Consider the following 25,001-nt stretch of genomic DNA (forward strand, 5'->3'; position numbering starts at 1 on the left):
TGTGTTACCACTGCGCTAGACTGTTCGCTGAAAGGCAACCAGTGAAAGTTCACATCATTCCGTTTCAACTTTCTTAATAACTAACGTTCGAGATCATGTCGATTACCGGCCATTAAGTTTGGGTTGTAGCATTAGGTGTATAACACTGAAAGGACCATTTTCTCGTACAATATTTGGGAAGATTGGTACAGCTGAAGAGGATCTCCCTAAATTATTTATCATTTGCTCGTAAATTTGAACTATTAATTCTTTTTCCGTGTGCCTTCAACATAAACTGAAAAACTAACAAGTTACTGTCTCTTCTGTGATGTACACTCCTGGACATTGAAATAAGAACACCGTGAATTCATTGTCCCAGGAAGGGGAAACTTTATTGACACATTCCTGGGGTCAGATACATCACATGATCACACTGACAGAACCACAGGCACATAGACACAGGCAACAGAGCATGCACAATGTCGGCACTAGTACAGTGTATATCCACCTTTCGCAGCAATGCAGGCTGCTATTCTCCCATGGAGACGATCGTAGAGATGCTGGATGTAGTCCTGTGGAACGGCTTGCCATGCCATTTCCACCTGGCGCCTCAGTTGGACCAGCGTTCGTGCTGGACGTGCAGACCGCGTGAGACGACGCTTCATCCAGTCCCAAACATGCTCAATGGGGGACGGATCCGGAGATCTTGCTGGCCAGGGTAGTTGACTTACACCTTCTAGAGCACGTTGGATGGCACGGGATACATGCGGACGTGCATTGTCCTGTTGGAACAGCAAGTTCCCTTGCCAGTCTAGGAATGGTAGAACGATGGGTTCGATGACGGTTTGGATGTACCGTGCACTATTCAGTGTCCCCTCGACGATCACCAGTGGTGTACGGCCAGTGTAGGAGATCGCTCCCCACACCATGATGCCGGGTGTTGGCCCTGTGTGCCTCGGTCGTATGCAGTCCTGATTGTGGCGCTCACCTGCACGGCGCCAAACACGCATACGACCATCATTGGCACCAAGGCAGAAGCGACTCTCATCGCTGAAGACGACACGTCTCCATTCGTCCCTCCATTCACGCCCGTCGCGACACCACTGGAGGCGGGCTGCACGATGTTGGGGCGTGAGCGGAAGACGGCCTAACGGTGTGCGGGACCGTAGCCCAGCTTCATGGAGACGGTTGCGAATGGTCCTCGCCGATACCCCAGGAGCAACAGTGTGCCTAATTTGCTGGGAAGTGGCGGTGCGGTCCCCTACGGCACTGCGTAGGATCCTACGGTCTTGGCGTGCATCCGTGCGTCGCTGCGGTCCGGTCCCAGGTCGACGGGCACGTGCACCTTCCGCCGACCACTGGCGACAACATCGATGTACTGTGGAGACCTCACGCCCCACGTGTTGAGCAATTCGGCGGTACGTCCACCCGGCCTCCCGCATGCCCACTATACGCCCTCGCTCAAAGTCCGTCAACTGCACATACGGTTCACGTCCACGCTGTCGCGGCATGCTACCAGTGTTAAAGACTGCGATGGAGCTCCGTATGCCACGGCAAACTGGCTGACACTGACGGCGGCGGTGCACAAATGCTGCGCAGCTAGCGCCATTCGACGGCCAACACCGCGGGTCCTGGTGTGTCCGCTGTGCCGTGCGTGTGATCATTGCTTGTACAGCCCTCTCGCAGTGTCCGGAGCAAGTATGGTTGGTCTGACACACCGGTGTCAATGTGTTCTTTTTTCCATTTCCAGGAGTGTATTTCAGTTACATTAAATGGTTTAGGCAGCCAATTAGGCCAGACGTGGGCAAATAGAGGCCCGCGGGCCTCATGGCGGCCGCCGATGGTGTTTGTTCGGTCCGCCAAGACTTCCAGAAAAAATCCACCTCGAACCGAAATTTCCTTCCCGTGCGCGGCCGAGGATTCCCTCTAGGGCGGCCACGTCAATACGCACATGCATTGCTTTTCCCGTCGATCTGGTTTATTTACATTTTGCCTATGCAAAAGTAAATGTATAAATTTCCAACATCACAGGAACTATGAATTCCTTGAAAAATTTAAAACTTTCGATGAATATTCTGTGTTTATGGAAGAATGGGCGAACACACATTTCTTTGTTGATACACGTAATAAAGCAATGTGTGTATTCTCTCATGAACCGATAACGTTGTTTCAGGAGTACAATCTGAAACGATATTAGGAAACAAAACATAGCGAATTTGGCTTCAAATTTTCCAAGTGAGAACGTAAAATAAAAGTTGCAGAATGTATTAAAAGGCTGAAGAAGCAAAAAACATTATTTGCAAAGCAATCGACACTTCAAAATAACGGTACAGACTGAAGTTTCAGGGTAGCGCATAATCTCGGTAAGCGCAACAAACCTTTTACGAATGGCGAGTTTATTAAGCAGTGTACGGTAGTGTCTGCAAGCATAGTGTTCCAATGTTACGAGAAAATTTGAAAGAGTATCGTTATCAAGAAAGCCTATTATGCTGCGCACTGACTTAGTGACGAACTCGCAGAACAGCTGAAGACTGCGAGCAAAGATTTTGTTTGGTTTTTCTTGGCAATGGATGAGAGCACAGCTAACGAAGACAGTGCGCAACTACTAATTCTTATCCGTGGAATCAATGAAAATTTCGCCATCACAGAGGAATTACTTGGCCTAGAATCAATTAAAGAGAGAACCACTGGTCAAAACTTGCTTGAGTGTACTATGAACTATGTGGAGAAAAGTGACTTTTCCTCGGACAGAATAATAATCATTACATCAAATGTGGCTAGAGCTTTCAGTGAGAAAAATGTAGGTATGGTAAAGCTTTTAAAAAAGAAGTTACAAGTACAAGACATGTATAGTGACGCCTTTTCATTTCATTTTCTATCGGGAGAGGCTTTGTAAACCTGCACGGTACTTAAAGCATGTGGTAGATCTTGTTGTTGGTGGTGTGAACACAATCAGAGCAGAGGCACTACACCAACGACAGATCAAATCTCTTCTACACGATGTGGTGGCGGAGTATGAAAACGTAATTTACGAAAACTTTGTGACATGGTTGAGTCTAGGCGAAGTGTTAAAAATAGTCTGGGCATTGCAGGATGAAATTTTCTTATTTCTGGACACGAAGGAGATATCTGATGATTTTGTTACAAAAACAGGATTTGAGGTGTGGAGGTATGGGATGATGTTTGCGCCTGATGTATTTGAAAAATTGAATGAACTGACTGTGATACTGCAGGGAAAGAGGTTGTTTGGACATGAAATCTGGAGTCATGTCAAATCATTCAAAGCAAAACCAGGTGTGTTTGTAAGGCAAGAAAATGAAGATAATTTCTGTCATTTCCCTTTATTAGGTAAATCAAGTGTCTGAAAGTGTTTCTGCGAAGATTAGGGATCATCCGAATGGTTTAGAGAACAAGTTCGCAAGATGATTTCAGGATTTGTAAGAAAATCAAGACTCACTTCAATTTGCTATATTATCTCATCACCGCTGGTATTGACACAGCACGTGAGGAGCTTCAGCCTGAAGTTATTGACAAGCAGTCACATCACACTGTCGAAGGAATATTTAATGTTGTAGCATTACTTGACTTTTTCAAATCTTCGTCAGCTGAAAAATTTACATGGTTGAAGATATTTGCAGAGAAAATGTTGTCCATATTTGAGCCTGCATATATTTGTGAGTTCTTTATGAACTTGCAGCATGCTGCAGGTGAAAAATAGGTGCGCAACTTGTTTTATAATCTAAATAAATGGTTCCATCTCCGTCATAAGTTGCATTGAGAAGTATCTTTTTTTTATTTCTTGACGGTGACTAGTTTCGGATACCTGTGTCCATTTTCAAACCATCCTACATAGAAAATTACAGTTGACATGAGAATTTTATTCAAACGAGGCACTTATTTGCAATGCAACTATAGTAAACTAATATAAATGTAAGGTATACAAATTTGTCACGGTTTTAGGAGTTGCCTTATTAGTTACATACCGTATCGCAAGTGTGGCAATACAGGCGATAGACCATGTACAGAAACTGCCCCTGTAGCGATGATCAGAGACTCAAGAACAGTAAACAGACCACATAGGACGGACATCGCAGAAGTATGACCTCGATATCGATGGAACGTTAAATCCAATCTTCCTTCCTTCCTAGAGGGCGCTGATAGCGGCGCGCGTCGAAGATAAAGTGTCTACTGTATTCTTTATTCAATAAAAGTTTGAACTCCGATGCGCGTCGCTGTCAGCGGGCTCTAGGTCCTTACCTGGTAACAACTAGCGTCTCCGCATACCATTCTCTTAACACCTGTCCTATGTGATCTGTTTACCGTTATTGAGTCAGTCATAGTGCCGCTTTGATCATCACTGAAGGGGGCAGTTTTCGTACATACGGTGTCGCCTGTGTTGTCACACGATACGGTACGTAACTAGCAAGGCAACTCGTGAAACCAAATAACCGTGACAAATTTGTAATCCTTACATGTTTATTAGTGTTCTATAATTTTACTGCAAATATGTGCTGTGCCTCGTTTCTATAAAATTGGCACGTGAATTGTAATTTTCTTTGTAGGATGGTTTGAAAATGGACACAGGTATCCGAAATTAGTCTCCATTAAGAGACTTCCCAATGTAACTTACGACGGAGCTACAGCCTTTTATTTCAAAGTTTTTCTTGTTTGAAGATCAACTCGAATCTCTCTTTGACAGACATTATCTTGCAGACTGTGAGGAGAATGTCATCAAGAAATGATATTAAAAAAAACTGTAAAAGAATACATTTGACTAATTAAACTGGTTCCAAAAATTAAATGTTCTTGTAGACGTAGATGATGTTAAATTAGCAAAATTAATAAATGAATAATACTAAGACTATTTTATTGATATTTATTGATTTTTATGGAACAGCTTATACCATTTCTGAAAAGCAAAATTAACTAATGAATGTAGTAATTTTAAAGGTGAGAAACTCCGAGAAACTCCGCTTCCACAAAGGGGCACTCGAGCCGAAACAACTGGCCAGCGCTGAGCTAAGCTTTTGTTATACTACGCTGCGCCACTGATGACGCCGCTTGTACTTCACTAAGCATGCGAGCGGCGCAGCCAACTACGCAGCAGTCGCTCGTTGCTCGCGCTACGTAGTTTTTTTTTTTTTTATCGTTGTGTTTGGTCGTTGCGGACGTCACATGACATCCGTTCAAGTTCGTTGTTGATCGTTTCACTCACTTTTTTTTATTACAGAGGCCAACCGGCTCTCTGACCGAACACGCTGAGCTACCCTGCCGGCTGCATATACAGGGTGTGCGTGAATTCCCGTTAAAAACTTATAGAGCTTGTAGATGGAGTGAGTAAATAATATTCTAAATAGTAGCCCATATCCGGAAACGACATCCACCGACGCTACAGAGCGTCAAAGTTAAAGATGCCAGTGCCTGCAAATGAATTTTTAAACAGGGTGATTCAGTGATGATGTTACAAACTTTCAAGGATGATGGAGAAGGATAAATATATGAATTTGAGGTAAGGGACTGCACCATAAACGAACGAGTCTTGAAGTTATAAGCATAAATCAAGGTTCGCAGAAGAGCTTCTGTAAAGTTTGGAAGGTAGGAGACGAGATACTGGCAGAAGTAAAGCTGTGAGTACCGGACGTGAGTCGTGCTTCGGTAGCTCAGATGGTAGAGCACTTGCCCGCGAAAGGCAAAGGTCCCGAGTTCGAGTCTCGGTCGGGCACACAGTTTTAATCTGCCAGGAAGTTTCATATCAGCGCACACTCCGCTGCAGAGTGAAAATTTCATTCTGGAAACATCCCCCAGGCTGTGGCTAAGCCATGTCTCCGCAGTATCCTTTCTTTCAGGAGTGCTAGTTCTGCAAGGTTCGCAGAAGAGCTTCTGTAAAGTTTGGAAGGTAGGAGACGAGATACTGGCAGAAGTAAAGCTGTGAGTACCGGACGTGAGTCGTGCTTCGGTAGCTCAGATGGTAGAGCACTTGCCCGCGAAAGGCAAAGGTCCCGAGTTCGAGTCTCGGTCGGGCACACAGTTTTAATCTGCCAGGAAGTTTCATATCAGCGCACACTCCGCTGCAGAGTGAAAATTTCATTCTGGAAACATCCCCCAGGCTGTGGCTAAGCCATGTCTCCGCAGTATCCTTTCTTTCAGGAGTGCTAGTTCTGCAAGGTTCGCAGAAGAGCTTCTGTAAAGTTTGGAAGGTAGGAGACGAGATACTGGCAGAAGTAAAGCTGTGAGTACCGGACGTGAGTCGTGCTTCGGTAGCTCAGATGGTAGAGCACTTGCCCGCGAAAGGCAAAGGTCCCGAGTTCGAGTCTCGGTCGGGCACACAGTTTTAATCTGCCAGGAAGTTTCATATCAGCGCACACTCCGCTGCAGAGTGAAAATTTCATTCTGGAAACATCCCCCAGGCTGTGGCTAAGCCATGTCTCCGCAGTATCCTTTCTTTCAGGAGTGCTAGTTCTGCAAGGTTCGCAGAAGAGCTTCTGTAAAGTTTGGAAGGTAGGAGACGAGATACTGGCAGAAGTAAAGCTGTGAGTACCGGACGTGAGTCGTGCTTCGGTAGCTCAGATGGTAGAGCACTTGCCCGCGAAAGGCAAAGGTCCCGAGTTCGAGTCTCGGTCGGGCACACAGTTTTAATCTGCCAGGAAGTTTCATATCAGCGCACACTCCGCTGCAGAGTGAAAATTTCATTCTGGAAACATCCCCCAGGCTGTGGCTAAGCCATGTCTCCGCAGTATCCTTTCTTTCAGGAGTGCTAGTTCTGCAAGGTTCGCAGAAGAGCTTCTGTAAAGTTTGGAAGGTAGGAGACGAGATACTGGCAGAAGTAAAGCTGTGAGTACCGGACGTGAGTCGTGCTTCGGTAGCTCAGATGGTAGAGCACTTGCCCGCGAAAGGCAAAGGTCCCGAGTTCGAGTCTCGGTCGGGCACACAGTTTTAATCTGCCAGGAAGTTTCATATCAGCGCACACTCCGCTGCAGAGTGAAAATTTCATTCTGGAAACATCCCCCAGGCTGTGGCTAAGCCATGTCTCCGCAGTATCCTTTCTTTCAGGAGTGCTAGTTCTGCAAGGTTCGCAGAAGAGCTTCTGTAAAGTTTGGAAGGTAGGAGACGAGATACTGGCAGAAGTAAAGCTGTGAGTACCGGACGTGAGTCGTGCTTCGGTAGCTCAGATGGTAGAGCACTTGCCCGCGAAAGGCAAAGGTCCCGAGTTCGAGTCTCGGTCGGGCACACAGTTTTAATCTGCCAGGAAGTTTCATATCAGCACACACTCCGCTGCAGAGTGAAAATTTCATTCTGGACCCTATATGTATACTTGTTAAACGACGTGGTCCCTCATCACGAATGCACAGTAGACTGATTACGTGGTGGCCAAACCGAATGTTGATGGCGGAATTGGCTCAGAATTTTTCCTTTACTTCATTTCGTGTTGCTAATAAACGAAATCATCATCAGTATGCAGAGAAGCGCAGGCCGTTGTGGCCGATCGGTTCTAGGCGCTTCAGTCTGGAACCGCGAGACCGCTACGGTCGCAGGTTCGAAACCTGCATCGGGCATGGATGTGTGTGATGTCTTTAGGTTAGTTAGGTTTAAGTAGTTCTAAGTTCTAGGGGACTGATGACCTCAGAAGTTAAGTCCCATATTGCTCAGAGCCATTTTGCATAGAAGCGGCCGGCCGAAGTGGCCGCGCGGTTCTGGCGCTGCAGTCTGGAACCGCGAGACCGCTACGGTCGCAGGTTCGAATCCTGCTTCGGGCATGGATGTGTGTGATGTCCTTAGGTTAGTTAGGTTTAACTAGTTCTAAGTTCTAGGGGACTAATGACCTCAGCAGTTGAGTCCCATAGTGCTCAGAGCCATTTGAACCATTTTTTTTTGCATAGAAGCGTTAGATGTAGCCGCGGCAGCATCCCACACACGCATAATAAAAATGATTAAAAAAATCATACGAAGTAGGCTGATACTTTGTTGATACGTTTAGTATGTTGTAAGCAAACGGAAAAAAGTCGTCAGCTGACTTTGTTGTGAGGTATTACACGTTAGCTTCACGCGTAAACATGGAAAAAATAAGCAATGAGTATGGTGACACTAAGGAACCTGAAATTTGTCTAAGTGACAGTTAATTATAACAGTTTAAAGAAAAAAACAGTTCGCTGAGTTTTTCGAGGTTGTAAAGTGCTCAGCTCACGACTGTTTTAATATAATGAATGATATAATTTCGTCGGAGAGGGGAAACACCTGATGCAGTGACACCGATGCAACGCGTCCGCGCGCATAGACGCACGTCTCGTTAATCAAAATGAATAGATATCGGAAACCAAGAAAACTGAAACTTCGTACAAAACAGTAGTTATCTCTAACACTTTCGCGAAAAACTCAGCGAACGATTGTTTTCATTAAACTGTTGAAGGTAACAATCATTTAACCAAATTTCAGCTTTCTTAGTATAATTTTACTCGGTACATATTTTTCGTTATTCACGCTGGATACCCTGAAACAAAGTCAGCTGACTACTTTTTTCCGTTTATGTACAACGTAATAATCGTATCGACAAAATCTCAGCTCTCTTCATATCAGTTCTAATATCATTATTATGCGTGTGTGGGAGGCTTCCGCGGCTACACACACCGCATACGCGTAAACTGAGGTTCGCTTCCTTTACTAACAATACTAAATAAACTATAGCAAAGATTCTTAGCTTTCTTATTTTTATATGAATGTAAGATGAGTGTTCTCTCGCACCATGCATTCATATAATTGTTTCGCCTCGACGGGCAATGAATCGACCAGCTCCGATACGTACGCAGAATTACGCACGACATTCTGCGGGAATCGCAAAGTAGCGAGCACGAGAAACACGGACGGGGCCTGCGGAAAGGTGGAAACGTGAGTCGGCCAAGAGGCGCGCAATGCGACAGCACTGCGTACGGGTGGCCAGTAAGTAGGAGATCCCGGGCACGAATCTCGGTTCCGCACACATTGTCACTTGTCGCCGCTGACTCCGCGATCCAGCTGACATCAGTAGTCCCTTTCCCTTCTTTTTCTTTCTTCCCCCTCAACCTTCAATTTAAATAATATTTCTTAATGCAATTTTGTCAAATAGAGTCACGGTTGGAGACGGCGGCTGCTATATGAAACAAATTGTTGATGTTGTGTAGCATCCAGCAAGAAATTAGTTTTAGGTTACTTCATTTTAAAAGTTTCGTTGCCGGTTTCGAATGTTTCACAATTCATCATCAGACGGTTTTTTTATGCTTTCATCAAAACAAATTATACGTTGGTTTCCTGTGGGTTGCTCTAGGATAATCAATAATTCACAGCTACAAACGTGTAACAAAATGCTTACACGTTATTTGTTATAATATTTCTTACTTTTGGTCTTCAAAAATGGCAACGCGCGCGAACGCTAGCAGGCTCCATATGATTCAATGTCCCGGGGCGACTCTCCACTAGCAGCCGTTGCCAGTCCACAGCCAGCTTGTGGGCGCCACTGGCTGCCCTAATCTAATCCGCTCCTTAACAATCAATTCCCAATGACGCCGGGGGCGCAGCTTGCTTCGCCCGCTCGTGGCCTAGTGTAATAGAGGCTTTAACTGTACTATAAGCTTCGCCTCCCCTGACTCTCAGCGAGAACACCTACAGCTTCTGGTTGTGGGCAACTGTGTCACGCGACGATCTGCGAAGTACATTTTGTCTATTACGCAACTTTGTGCCTTACTTTCATCGACGAGAAAAATATTTTGCTCACATTTGTTGTTCGCCTGAGGAATTTTACGCAAAGAAGACTCTTCCACTGTTTATGTATCACTACACATTTTTACAGACTTACACTGCAGTAACCTATTATTTCCTCTCGCCCATTAAAATTGCTACACCACGAAGATGACGTGCTACAGACGCGAAATTTAACCAAAAGGAAAAAGATGCTGTGATATGCAAATGATTAGCTTTTCAGAGCATTCACACAAGGTTGGCGCCGTTGGCGACACCTACAACGTGCTGACATGAGGAAAGTTTCCAACCGATTTCTCATAAACAAACAGCAGTTGATTGGCGTTGCCTGGTGAAACGTTGTTGTGATGCCTCGTGCAAGGAGGAGAAATGCGTACCATCACGTTTCCGACTTTGATAAAGATCGTATTGTAGCGTATTGCGATTGTTGTTCATCGTATCGCGACATTGCTGCTCGCGTTGGTCGAGATCCAATGGCTGTTAGCAGAATATGGAATCTGTGGGTTCAGGAGGGTAATACGGAACGCCGTACTGGATCCCAAAGGCCTCGTATCACTAGCAGTCGAGATGACAGGCATCTTATCCGCATGGCTGTAACGGATCGTGCAGCCACATCTCAATCCCTGAGTCAACAGATGGGGACGTTTGCAAGACAACAACCATCTGCACGAACAGTTCGACGACGTTTGAAGTAGTAGGGACTATCAGCTCGGAGACCATGGCTGCGGTTACCCTCGACGCTGCATCAGACAGGAGCGCCTGCGATGGTGTACTCGACGACGAACCTGGGTGCACGAATGGCAAAACGTCATTTTTTCGGATGAATCCAGGTTCTGTTTACAGCATCATGATGGTCGCATCCGTTTTTAGAGACATCGCGGTCAATGCACATTGGAAGCGTGTATTCGTCATCGCCCTACTGGCGTATCACCCGGCGTGTTGGTATGGGTTGCCATTGGTTACACGTCTCGGTCACCTCTTGTTCGCATTGACGGCACTTTGAACAGTGGACGTTACATTTCAGACGTGTTACGACCCGTGACTCTACCCTTCATTCGATCCCTTCTAAACCTTAAATTTCAGCAGGATAATGCACGACCGCATGTTGCAGGTCCTGTACGGGCCTTTCTGGATACAGAAAGTTTTCGATTGTTGCCCTGGCCAGCACATTCTCCAGATCTCTCACCAATTGAAAATGTCTGGTCAATGGTGGCCGAGCAACTGGCTCGTCACAATACGCCAGTCACTACTCTTGATGAACTGTGGTATCGTGTTGAAGCTGCATGGGCAGCCATCCAAGCTCTGTTTGGCTCAATGCCCAGGCGTATCAAGACCGTTATTACGGCCAGAGGTGCTTGTTCTGGGTACTGATTTCTCAGGATTTATGCACCCAAATTTCGTGAAAATGTAATCACATGTCAGTTCTCGTATAGTATATTTGTCCAATGAATACCCGTTTATCATCTGCATTTCTTCTTGGTGTAGCAATTTTGCCGGCCGTGGTGGCCGTGCCGTTCTAGGCGCTTCAGTTTGGAACCGCGTGACCGCTACGGTCGCAGGTTCGAATCCTGCCTCGGGCATGGATGTGTGTGGTGTCCTTAGGTTAGTTAGGTTTAAGTACACTCCTGGAAATGGAAAAAAGAACACATTGACACCGGTGTGTCAGACCCACCATACTTGCTCCGGACACTGCGAGAGGGCTGTACAAGCAATGATCACACGCACGGCACAGCGGACACACCAGGAACCGCGGTGTTGGCCGTTGAATGGCGCTAGCTGCGCAGCATTTGTGCACCGCCGCCGTCAGTGTCAGCCAGTTTGCCGTGGCATACGGAGCTCCATCGCAGTCTTTAACACTGGTAGCATGCCGCGACAGCGTGGACGTGAACCGTATGTGCAGTTGACGGACTTTGAGCGAGGGCGTATAGTGGGCATGCGGGAGGCCGGGTGGACGTACCGCCGAATTGCTCAACACGTGGGGCGTGAGGTCTCCACAGTACATCGATGTTGTCGCCAGTGGTCGGCGGAAGGTGCACGTGCCCGTCGACCTGGGACCGGACCGCAGCGACGCACGGATGCACGCCAAGACCGTAGGATCCTACGCAGTGCCGTAGGGGACCGCACCGCCACTTCCCAGCAAATTAGGGACACTGTTGCTCCTGGGGTATCGGCGAGGACCATTCGCAACCGTCTCCATGAAGCTGGGCTACGGTCCCGCACACCGTTAGGCCGTCTTCCGCTCACGCCCCAACATCGTGCAGCCCGCCTCCAGTGGTGTCGCGACAGGCGTGAATGGAGGGACGAATGGAGACGTGTCGTCTTCAGCGATGAGAGTCGCTTCTGCCTTGGTGCCAATGATGGTCGTATGCGTGTTTGGCGCCGTGCAGGTGAGCGCCACAATCAGGACTGCATACGACCGAGGCACACAGGGCCAACACCCGGCATCATGGTGTGGGGAGCGATCTCCTACACTGGCCGTACACCACTGGTGATCGTCGAGGGGACACTGAATAGTGCACGGTACATCCAAACCGTCATCGAACCCATCGTTCTACCATTCCTAGACCGGCAAGGGAACTTGCTGTTCCAACAGGACAATGCACGTCCGCATGTATCCCGTGCCACCCAACGTGCTCTAGAAGGTGTAAGTCAACTACCCTGGCCAGCAAGATCTCCGGATCTGTCCCCCATTGAGCATGTTTGGGACTGGATGAAGCGTCGTCTCACGCGGTCTGCACGTCCAGCACGAACGCTGGTCCAACTGAGGCGCCAGGAGGAAATGGCATGGCAAGCCGTTCCACAGGACTACATCCAGAATCTCTACGATCGTCTCCATGGGAGAATAGCAGCCTGCATTGCTGCGAAAGGTGGATATACACTGTACTAGTGCCGACATTGTGCATGCTCTGTTGCCTGTGTCTATGTGCCTGTGGTTCTGTCAGTGTGATCATGTGATGTATCTGACCCCAGGAATGTGTCAATAAAGTTTCCCCTTCCCGGGACAATGAATTCACGGTGTTCTTATTTCAATTTCCAGGAGTGTAGTTCTAAGTTCTAGGGGACTGATGACCACAGCAGTTAAGTCCCATAGTGCTCCTCAGAGCCATTTGAACCATTTTTTGTAGCAATTTTAATGGCCAGTAGTGTACTACGGTGTACACGGAGGTGGCACATATACAGATGCCGGCATTATCGCATACACAAGGTATAAAAGGGCAGTGCATTGGCGGAGTTGTCATTTGCACTCAGGTGATTCATGTGAAAGGGTTTCCGACGTGATTACGGAAGCACGACTGGAATTAACAGACTGAACGCTGAATGTTACTTGGGACTAGAGGCAAGGGACATTTAATTTCGGGAATCGTTTGAGAATTCAATATTCCAACATCCACAGTGTCAAGACGGTGCCGAGAATACCAAATTTCAGGTATTACCTCTCATCACGGACAACGCAGTGGCCGACGGCCTTCACTTAACGATCGAGAGCAGCAACGTTTGCGAAGAGTTATCAGTGCTAATAGGCAAGCAGCACTGCGTGAAATAACCGCAGGAATCAATGTCGGAAGTATGACCAACGTATCGGTTAGGAAAGTGCGGCGAAATTTGGCGTTAATGGACTGTGGCAGCAGACGACCGACGCGAATGCCCTTGCTAACAGCACGACATCGCATACAGCGCCTCCCCTCGGCTCGTGACCACATCGGTTGGACTCTACACGACTGAAAACAGTGGTTTGGTCAGATGAGTCCCGATTTCAGTTGGTAAGAGCTGATAATAGCGTTCGAGTGTGGCACAGACCCTCCGAAGCCCTGGACCCAAGTTGTCAACAAGGCACTGTGCAAGCTGATGGTGGCTCCATAATTGTGTTTACATGGAACGGACTGGGTCGTCTGGTCCAACTGAAACGATCATTGCCTGGAAATGATTATGTTCGGCTACCTGAAGACCATTTAAGACCATTCGTGGAATTCATGTCCCCAAATAACGGTGGAATTTTTATGGATGAGAATGTGCCATGTCACTGGGCCACAATTTTTCGCGATTGGTTTGAAGAACATTGTGATCAATTCGAGCGAATGATCTGGCCACCCATCGAACATTTATGGGACATAATCGATTACTTATTGTTATACAAACTTGATTCTTCAGAATTCTCAAAGAATGGACATCCTCATCCTGGAGGAGACTGTGTCTGGGGTTTGTCAGTTTGCTGTGTGCCGATTAGCAGCGGTAGCGGGCAGCATGCTGGCTAGGCCTGTTACTAGACTTCGGGTCAAGTATCTTTACGTTTCTCCTCTCCAATACGCTGCTTCAGGCTCACACATATGGATCTACTGGCTTGGGTCTTGGTAATGTGGATTTATTCCTGATTTACCAGAAATACTATTCATATTGGAAATTCTGTTCGTGCTTGCTTTTTTACAGTGTTCGAGAAACGTTCGCTGATGACTGAACTGGATCAAAATTATTACGATTTATGTACTTAAAAAAAATCAAACAGATATATTGCTCCATAGGATGAAGGTACTGGCAATATTTTTGACCTGGAGAAGAAAAGCTGAAGTAACGCGGAACTGAAAGAAATATAGAATCACAAAAACACTTGTATTTGGTACGACGAGATGGCCTACACTACTGATCGAGAATTTAACTTATGGTTTTAAGTAGCAACAATTGTGGCATGGTACTAAGTGCTATTTCACCGAAAGACTAACAAGTGAATCAGCTGACGGTTCAGCTGTAGCTGCAGAGAAGAGAGACTTGTCATTAAAAAAAATTTAGTAACTAATTAAATGTAGAAAAATACTGACCTAGTGACAGTGCTCAGCATTATGTAAGCTGCGAACGCGTTCACATCACTTCAGTGTACTCCTCCCGAATAGGTAATGAAGGCCCAAAGATACCGACCTGCCGCCGTGTCATCCTCAGCCCACAGGCATCACTGGACGCGGATATGGAGGGGCATGTGGTCAGCACACCGCTCTCCCGGCCCTAAGTCAGTTTCCGAGACCGGACCCGCTACTTCTAAATCGAGAAGCTCCTCAGTTTGCCTCACAAGGGCTGAGTGCACCCCGCTCGCCAACAGCGCTCGGCAGACCGGATGGTCACCCATCCAAGTGCTAGTTCAGCCCCACAGCGCTTAACTTCGGTGATCTGACAGGAACCGGTGTTACCACTGTGGCAATGCCGTTGGCACTTCAGTAAACAATAATAACGATGATACCGAGCAGCATACATAGCACACGCCCGTTGGGCATTTTGATCACAATAGCCATACATCAACACGATATCAACCTTTTCCGCAATTGGTAAACGGTCCATTTTAACACTGGTAATTTATCACGAATCAAATACCGTCCGCACTGGCGGAATGTTACGTGATACCAAGTACTTACACGTTACAGACTATTACAGCGCCATCTATCACAAAGCGGAAAAGTGGTCCAACTAAAACATTCATATTTCTTTACGTACTACATGAATATGTAATAAAAAAATGGGGGGGGTTCTATTTTTAAAAAAACGTAGTTGATATCCGTTTGACCTATGGCAGCGCCATCTAGCGGGTCAACCATAGCGCCATCTGGTTTCCCCCTTCAAGCTAAATAAGTTTCGTTCCTTGTAGTTTTTTCGTTTGATGCTTATTTCGTGAGATATTTGGCCCGGTCGCGATGAAAAAAAAAAATGGTTCCAATGGCTCTGAGCACTATGGGACTTAACATCTGAGGTCATCAGTCCCCTAGAACTTAGAACTACATAAACCTAACTAACCTAAGGACATCACACACATCCATGCCCGAGGCAGGATTCGAACCTACGACCGTAGCGGTCACGCAGTTCCAAACTGAAGCGCCTAGAACCGCACGGCCACACTCGCCGGCGGTCACGATCAATGGACCACCCTGTATATATGGGGGTGATTCAATACGAAATGAATATATACATATAATCGTGATGAAGGGAAAAATCGGATGGGAATCTGTCTGAAAAATCGCGAGAAATTTAAAAGTCTACGCTTAAGAGTCTCTCTTAAAATTCCCTCTTCCAATCAATTCTTCAGTATAGTTCATCTGTCACAGACCCTTATCAGTTTCTATTAAGGCAAGGAATCGAAAATTCAGAGCAGAGCTCGTCCATACGAAACTTCGCTTAGTCTGCTTGATAACACCGCGAAATTTTTCATCTTACTTCTGAGTTGCTGCCTTTGGATCACGGGGTCCCAGGTTCGATTCCTGACCGGGTTGGGGATTTTCTCTGCCCGGGGACTGGCTGTTTGTGTTGTCCTCATCATTTCGTCATCATCATCATCATCATCATCATCATCATCATCATCATCCGTGACAGTGACTAGATTGGACTATGTAAAAAAAATGGACTGTGAAAAAATTGGGACTTTGTACGGGAGCTGATGACAGCGCAGTTGTGCACCCCACAAAGCAAACATCATCATCATCATCACCACCATCATACCTCCCTTATAAGCAGCACTCTGTCCGTAAGTGGAAAGAGAAGACAGTAAAATGATACTAGTTTATTGTTAACTATACAGCAATTTGCAAAGCACAGATGTAAATGTGGATATATTCAAGAAAGTAAAACTAGGGACAAAAAGGGACTGAACATCGTTAGAAACTTTTTGCTCGTTATTCAGTAATAGATGTCGAAAATTCGAAAACTAATGTTTATTTTATATTTTCTTCAGAGAGATGAAATAAGTAGTTACTATTTTCATAAACACCTTAGAAACCTATTTGCCAGCAGTAATAAAAAAAAGGCGGGAAAGCGGTATTATTGATGGCACCGAAGGTTTTTGTGTGAGAGCTGTAAGTGTAATAATCTGTGATCACTGGATTGCTCGCGGTCTCACATCGGCAGAAGTTCATCTAGTTGCTGTAAACTGACGAATTCTCAAATAATGTACTCAGTATAGCGTTTGATTGCTTTAGCTGCTTTGCACGTTTATTAACATTCGTAGCAACGCGATGACCGGTATCTGTTCCCACACTGGATGTTAATTATAGATAGGCAAATACGATAACTTACAAATCATCTGACTGCGGCTAACGGTTTACAGGGCACTTTCACATATGGATGCTGACAGACGAACATAACAAAGTTCGTGTCGAATTACACAGTCGATTGATTCATTAGGTTTTGCGATAGCTAATAACGTTGCACAGTAATGTTTGTAGCTGACACGGAGAAATTAACACCATAACATACGCAGACCTCGAAGTAATGAGCAGTTGACGAACAGGCACGAACTGAACTTTCACCAAAAAGTTTCACAGAGGTACAACTTAAGAGACTAAACGATGTTATCGAAGTGAATAACTCCCGCAAAAGTTCACGGTGATATTAACCATTAGCTTTCCGGTAGCAGACTTTGATACATCTTACAATATGACTGACCAGAACTTTTATCAAGATGCTACTCGCGTGCTATCTGGCTGCGGATTGTAGTTTGTAGGGGTAGGGGCGGTTGGCGTAATGGTATTTTAGGACTTTGGAAATTATTTACTTTTTTATAAAAATGTACTAGTGAACGTACACTAAACAAGAACTTGCTTTAACTAAAATATGGTTAGTCAAAAAAAAAAGAAAAAAAAAATTATGGAACTATTTTGTATACCTCCGCTGTGACTTACCGATTTACGAGAAAAGTTGCTATATTTAAAATTACATTAATTTATACAAGTTCTCAACTATTGACTTAATGGAGTAATGAAGGGTCTCATTTGTATGTATTAAACCGGGGACCTAGAAACGACGGAGAGGCTTCGTCCCGCCGTAGCCCTCAGTGGTTCACAACCCCACAACAGGCCACAGCAGTCCACCCACCCCACCGCCGCCCCACACAGAATCCAGGGCTATTGTGTGGTTCGACCCCAGTGCCCCCCCTCCCCTCCCCCAGTGAACGTCTCATACCAGGCGAGTGTAACCCCAAATGTTTGTAAATGTGTGTGTGTGTGTGTGTGTGGTAGAGTAAATATGGTGTACGCGTACATGGAAACGGTGTTTGCGCAGCACAGTGTAACTGAGGCGATATAAGGGGAACGAGCCCGTATCCGCTGAGGTACATGGAGAACAGCCTTAAAAACCATCCACAGGCAGCGCGTTGACTTAAACAAGTACCTTCGGTCACTTGGTAAAAGTAAATTTGGTGTGACTGAGCTATTTTCCTTTATCTTCAGGAATGTTTTAGACATCAGAAAGTGTTAGAATTGACGAGGTATTGCAAGAAAGAAACGTAATGAAGTTTTCATTGAAATTGTAAATTTGTGGTAAGTTACTATGGAACCAAACTGCTGAGGTCATCGGTTCCTAGGCTTACACGCTGCTTAATCTAACTTAAAATAACTTACGCTAAGGACAACACACACACACACACACACACACACACACACACACACACATGCCCGTGGGAGGACTCGAACCTCCGTCGGGGGGAGCCGCGCGAACCGTGGTAAGGCGCCCCATATCACGAGGCTACCCCACGCGGCGAAGTGGTTATTGACTTTAGATATCTCGTCAGACTATCACAGTGAATAGCGGAAGTTATCTCTCAGAGGTGACAACTGTAACAACTAATTTCACTAGACCATAAAACACGGAGAATTTTGAGAGTTAATTTTTGCAGCGACGCTAAGAACACGGTTAATAAAAACCACCTGCCTCATACTGAATCACTCGCGTTTTGCTATACAGCAGTACGCGTTTCGCTTTTATGACGATTGGAAAATTGACACATGTGGTGATGATGGTATAGTGACCGAGCAAACGGCACATAATTTTTCAACGCGCTCTGTAAACATAATCATATTTTGCTGGTAAATAGTACAAACCACTGGCGCCATAAGTGCAAAACGATAATTAAAATGACGAGTTCAGAGACGACATAAATGTGATAAATGTTTCTTATCTCTTTCAAGACATGACAAGTCCCGGATTATAGAGGAGCGGCGCAACACAGCAGACAGAGCAGCTGCATTTCCGCTGCTTCGCGTCGAGGTCTAATTGGGACACGCAGTGGCGCGGCAACAGGAAAGCGCGCTACACCGCCTGGACGCCAAACGCACGAGCCTGCAGAGCTGCAGTCTTTCTCAAACGATTTTATAGAAACTACTCTGTAGAAAAAAAAAAAAATTCTCTAGCATCTCGTAGCTTTATTCGTCAGCTTAAGAAAGAACTACTCTTAATTTCGTTAATTGTCACAGATATTATATTATTTCAAACTTAAGCAAGCTAATGCAAGAGAACCGAATAGTTTGCAATGAAAAATAGAGGACGCCATGAATTTGCGTTTGATGCACATTAGGTCATAATTTTGATGCTGCGTATCATATGTAGTTACCATATTGAACTACTTTTTAAACTTTTTATGCGACCTATACCTCACTCCATTCTCGAGAAAATGTATCGTATCGAACTCATTCCGTTCCGCTTGCGTGCCCATACGATAACACCTTTGTATATCATAAACGATTTGAGGTATGTAAACAAGATTTTGGCAAATGATAACACACAAAGAGGAGAAAAGGTTCCTATGTGGTTACTATGCGTAACTCCTTTATCTAGCTCTATATACAAATAACTACAGGTATTTTCAATCTAATAATGTAATTTTTTAAGCGTCGTCGTCAGATGGTGAACGAGAATTGTTACAGTTTCCTAGAAACCAGAAGTAGTTCTCGAGTAATGGCTCTGACATTCATAATACGATTCATAACCATTGTAAGAATTTTGAAGTCAACTATCAAAGCGTTTTGGGATTGCATCCAGCCACAACACACAAACGCCTTCTGAAGAAGATTTTCTAGCTACTGCAAATATTTATACAACATACAGAATTTTCTAAATGCAGTTGGTGATGCTGACAGGAAACACATTCGACTAAAACGCTCAGAAAATTCCGGTACAATGTTTATAACTATAAAACATTTTCATTCAATCATCTTACAAGCAGTTGCAGAACCTCTCAGAAAATTCATAACAACTGATGTTGGGTAATAGGGGAAGGAAAGAGAAGGTGTTAGATTTCATTCTGCTAGTGTATTCCATTTGATGCAGGAAGGGGAGCTTAATATATCGCCAGACTCTCTGCTACCAAAGACGTCATGTGTGTTGCATTTTGTGTTCATTCGTGATGAGGCATATCTATAGTTGAGGCATTTTGTCAACTCTTACAGTCGAGGGGATTTAGATCCAAGGAAAGAATATTTCGACAAACGCTTTGCCAGACCACGACGATTATATATGTGCTTGTGGAAAATCGGCATATTTTGGAAATTCACCAGGGTTTGCTGACGGTATTGTGAAATGTAATTGTTCTCCACAACAGTCATTTACCTAGGAGGATTCCTGAGTGTCGATGAGCTAAATACAGTAAAAAAGTCAGGCTTTCTATTACAAGGCATTTATGAGACAGGACGAAACTTCAACAGAGCTTCAGATGAAACTCACTCTCCAAAAGAGACGGTTCTGAAAACTTTTTTTTCACATAGTAAAACATGTGTGTATCAGCTATGCTGCTTCAACTTAATGATCGCCTGTCGTTTTAAGACAATGAAATAAATAAGAGAGTAAGGAAATGTACTCTGTGCTTGTAGTTTGTAATACTGGTGCCACCTCATCAGATAACTTGTCCAAAATGAAGCAGTTGTGATGAGACCTGTTTTGATAGTTCCATAAGGACGCCGAGTAAATAAAACTGCATTTTCTCAACTGTACGGCAAAAGAATGCTTTGGGCGTTCCACGAACGCAGCCGGAGTCACTCGAACGTTCTGGTCGCCGCTCTCAGGATCAAAAGTGTTTGATTCGCCTCTCAGCTGAGCGCCTCCCTGCTTGGAGCACGCGCATTGAGCAGCACTGGTTTGTTCCGCTTTGATCGTCCCACGCCGCTCCAGTATCACCGCAGACTTACAGTTCTACGTGCACAGTTTTACCTGCGTGGTATCTTCTAATGAAACTCGTTATAGTCAAGGACTTCGTTGAATACTTGCTGTCTCTCTATGCATGTAGAACGCAATTTGTTTCTACTAGGGTTTTTGTAAATGCTCAACATAAATTCTCCTGACAGACAGTAATTTGGCTGATTTTCCGGCGTAGTGGAACAATGCCATACCTCCTATGCTTTTCATTCGTATATGTGACAAATGCATTTCTGTACCTGTGCTAATGACATTCAAAGTCGAACTTAAATGTACGCACCGAATGAAAGATAATACTTTGTAGTCTTACTTGTGAGCAGGGGTTTATGATCCCTGTCCGGACATTCTGATTTAGGTATTTAGTGTTTCGTTAACTATTTTTATGCGTATGCCATGTGAGTCCTTCAACCCCAGGAGCCACATATCGTTACTTTTCCCACCTCACATGTGATCGCAGTCGACGAAACATTAGAATGTACCCTTCTTTGTTTCATAATAAGCAGCGAAGGTAATCTGAGCACTGTGCTTTAATTTCCTATAAGCTTTACACCTACAGGGTGTATACGACCCGGGACATCCGGGAGATCCGGGAAAAACCCGGGAATTTTTTCATCCGGGAGAAAACCGGGAAAAACCCGGGACATTTTTAGAATTCCGGGAATTTTTCATTGTTTTAGTTTTCAGTTAAATTTTTGTAATTTTGACTGGTAAGAACCGATACTCTAACAAAGGATATTACTGTATCCCGCTACTGCAGAATAGTACTTCAACAATAAAACATAAACGAGAGAAAAAAACGAAAATAACTTAAATTGCAAACGAAATGCGCCATATACAACGACACACAGTGATCATCCAAGCTTCTGCCAACTGAAAATGTGTCAAAGGCTTTAGGAAGGCTGGAGTGCTTCATAACAACAAATTGCCTCCAATGAGCGTGAAGTCGCAACTGTTTACATTCAATTTGTTTTAGCAGTTACACGCGGGCTCAAGCACATGCGCAGTTGAGTTACGTTTGAGTAGTAGATTCTCCCGCTTCTGGCTACAGGAATGTGGCTGTTGGCTGTGCAAGCAGTCGCAGCAAGCAGCTAGTTGCTACCGGGAAAAGGGGGCGCCAAATTCATATTCTTGAGGAAAAAAAACTTGTTTCACAAAGCGCCTAGCATCCAGCGCACGTTTGTCTAGCGATTATTCATATGATTTTGAAACGCTTCCCTGTCGGTTTTTGAACATTTTTAACACATTTTAAGTTGATTTCTGAATGAATCATAAGTTGACTTTTGAATGCATACATGGTGTACGTGATGTCTCTGTCAGGAGAATCCTCGTCGCATCTAGAAATAAACTTTCCGCAGACAAAAGGGGACGGGGCAATACGAGCTGAGGGAGTAAAGCCAAGCGGATGAATGCCAATCGCTATCTGATTATGTGGTTGATTGGGTTTGCGAATGATCAGCGTTGTTATAATTACTAGCGAAACCCATAAATTCAGACTACTAGAATGGAAATAAACGACTGACAGGAATAACAGGTGCGAAAGATTACGTATTATCTTCTCGGTGTATCCAAGAAAATGAAATTTTGACAGAACATTTTTGGCCAGAGCGCTGCTACACTAGTAAGGACCGGTAGTACAGCACCGGCTAGCAGCCGCGTAAATTCTATTCTGGAAGTAACGCGGAAAACGTGTTGTTCGAGCACGTAATACGCATAACCGGAAAATAATCGCGGGATAACTAAACCTGTGATTCTGGCAGGGTTAGTGAAGTTAATCGGCGAACAAATTTTGACAGTGGCAGCAATAGCTTGTGATGACAAGATTGTTTGTTAAAACGAGGAAAAATAAGAAACGGGGACATCACACAAATTATGGAAGAATAAGACGATTCCAAATTTATATAAAAATTTCGTAATACCACTTTTCGATCTCATGCTTGAGAAGCTGGTGCGTATGAATGAAATGTAAAACTATTTCCTAACATAAAGATTTTTGCTTGTAGTAGGCCTAATAGGCATTTGATATTCGTAATTCGTGGATTATATTCTGTCGTGTTATAAAAATGGCCATTTGTGCCAAAACAGTCTCGTTTATTTAGTGTGTTACAAAATTGCTGCAATATTAGAAAGGCCTATTTTGTTTTATCTAGAAGACAGTGACAAAATAGACGTAATCAGATCGAGAAACCACACCAGTCTTGGGTATTATTCGTATTAACAGCTTTTTCAGTATTAGATAACGACATTTCGATTTTTCATGTAGCAAAACGTTTCACGAACTTTGATGAAGTAATAGATTCTTTCGCAGAAAGGAAAGCACGCCATGTAAAGCTGTAGCAAGATTAGAGAGAAAAAAATGCTAAGAGCTAAGGTTTGAAGAAATGTGTAATTTCTTGCTTATCTCTTGACAGTATTGGTTTTATATATTCCATATTTAATTTTATGTCACACAAAACAGCATGTTATTAACTAATGAGCCATAAAGAGTTCAGATTTTCTGAAGAGTTGTTGTTCTCTCGATTACAAATAATCCCATCCGCTATTAATTGCGAGATGTTTTTAAAAGAGGGGCAGGCTGTCAAACCGGCCGACTGGGAGCAGGAGAGGCACCACAGGACATTTCAATTTCCACTCTCCTGAATATAGTTTGGACGTGCGGTAGAAAAATGCTTTATGAAGAGGCGTGGCACTGCACTTTGGCATACTTAAGACCAAATAATATGTCTTACGTTTCCTGTTTATGTTTGACTTTTCAGAAAGATGTGCGCTAAAAGATGAACATATTTTGAAAATTAGATTTTTTTAGTATTGACCCTGTTCGCAAATGTCGTAGATCCGGGGCTGATGCGCAGAGCAGTCTGAGCTATAGTGGGTAGTCTCCATGTGATCCGTGTTTACATTTAGTGATTTTGCTGTTTCCCCTTTTTACTTTCACGTTAAATGAAAACAAAACTGGTACCTGTGGCCGGGAGCCATCAGGTGAATTAAAACACATTCACATAATTACGGAAGGTTGAAATATGTCATTAGTTTCAGATTTTATTTTATTTCCACCTTTCTGACAGTCAAGCATTAATCGCCTTGCGGAACAATGAAGTTATTTTTGTCTGTTTGCTAAAGAAATTTGACTTTTGTTAACCCTTTCCGCAGAGGCAGTCAATGTATTTGAAACGAAATGTTTAATTCCACAGCAGTGGCTAGTTTCAACTGTTCGCTGCATTTCAAGTGCACGTTTTCATTTTCTAGCACGTATGGCATTATGCCACAATGAAGAACCAAACATTATATAATACATTACTGGTGCTCCAAGAAAATTTACATCTCGAAAACCACACTGAAAAGCTTAATATCAGGTCGAGGTCTACTTCATTGGGAATCTGGACATTCGAATATGCCCTTTAGGTATGCACTTTAAATGTGCACATTTTAATATGGTTCACGAAATTCCGATGCTCTTGCAGTATCCTCTGATGTCTTGTTTCTTTTATGATCTTTCAACGTTTTACACGTACGTACATACGGGCTTCCTACGTCATGATAGCTACCCAAGCGCGGTGTCGCCTGTTACCTGCGCTCTCTGGCAACTACTGAAACGAACCTATTTCTAAGAGGTCGCGGGAAAATATTGCGAATAGTGGTTTGAAAAGCGTTACTTTCAAAGTAAATATCCTTTTACGTAAGTTGAACTATGTATGAGAATGTACCACGAAATTCTTAAATCACAGAGCGTTTGACCCTCATTTAAAAATCAACTCTTTGATGACGAGCCATTTAGAAGAATTTCGAACCCTGAAGATCAGACATTTATGTCATTATTAAAAATTTTACTGGCACATTTGTGTGATATATCTTAAAGCGTAACACGCGCAAAAAAGGTCAACAGTATATGCGAAAGCTTAGCTTCTCTTGCAGCTTCAGACCACTATTATATGTGAAAGCTTTGCTTTTCTCATAGCAGCACTATGTATATTAATTTAAACTATTAACTTTCCCTGTTTGTGTGTTCGTGCTACTTAGCAGTGATGTTGCTGTTGGCTGACTACATCACGTGTCCTATGCTCTCAATATCCGCTGTCATCGGCTCGGAAGATCACGTGACATGAGCTACGAACGGCTTACAAAAGAGCATCGAAATCTCGATTTCAATGATTCAGAAAGTAACATGGGGTGTTTGGTGGAATTCCAATGTATACTTTCGTAATACGAAAATACGCAACGTACATGTTGCTGCACATCAAAGATATATCCAAAACGTGTCTTTTTCCCTGAGTTTCGTTTTCTAAAGTACCGGGAAATTGTACTCCCTGAAATTGTCACCCGGGAAAAAGTGTATTTTTAACCGGGAAATCCGGGAAAAATCCGGGACT

At 44.3% G+C, this 25,001-nt stretch overlaps 1 protein-coding gene and 1 pseudogene across 1 annotated transcript in view; one reads left to right on the forward strand and one right to left on the reverse strand.

Moving 5' to 3' along the window:
• The window catches only part of LOC126248026 (muscle calcium channel subunit alpha-1), a 922,345-nt gene that overhangs the window by 241,220 nt on the left and 656,124 nt on the right, over positions 1 to 25,001 (forward strand). The window lies entirely within an intron of this gene.
• On the reverse strand, positions 14,783 to 14,900 carry LOC126249923 (5S ribosomal RNA; annotated as a pseudogene).

This window comes from Schistocerca nitens, chromosome 3 (assembly GCF_023898315.1).
Source record: "Schistocerca nitens isolate TAMUIC-IGC-003100 chromosome 3, iqSchNite1.1, whole genome shotgun sequence".
In the NCBI taxonomy this organism is placed as follows: Eukaryota; Metazoa; Arthropoda; class Insecta; order Orthoptera; family Acrididae; genus Schistocerca; species Schistocerca nitens.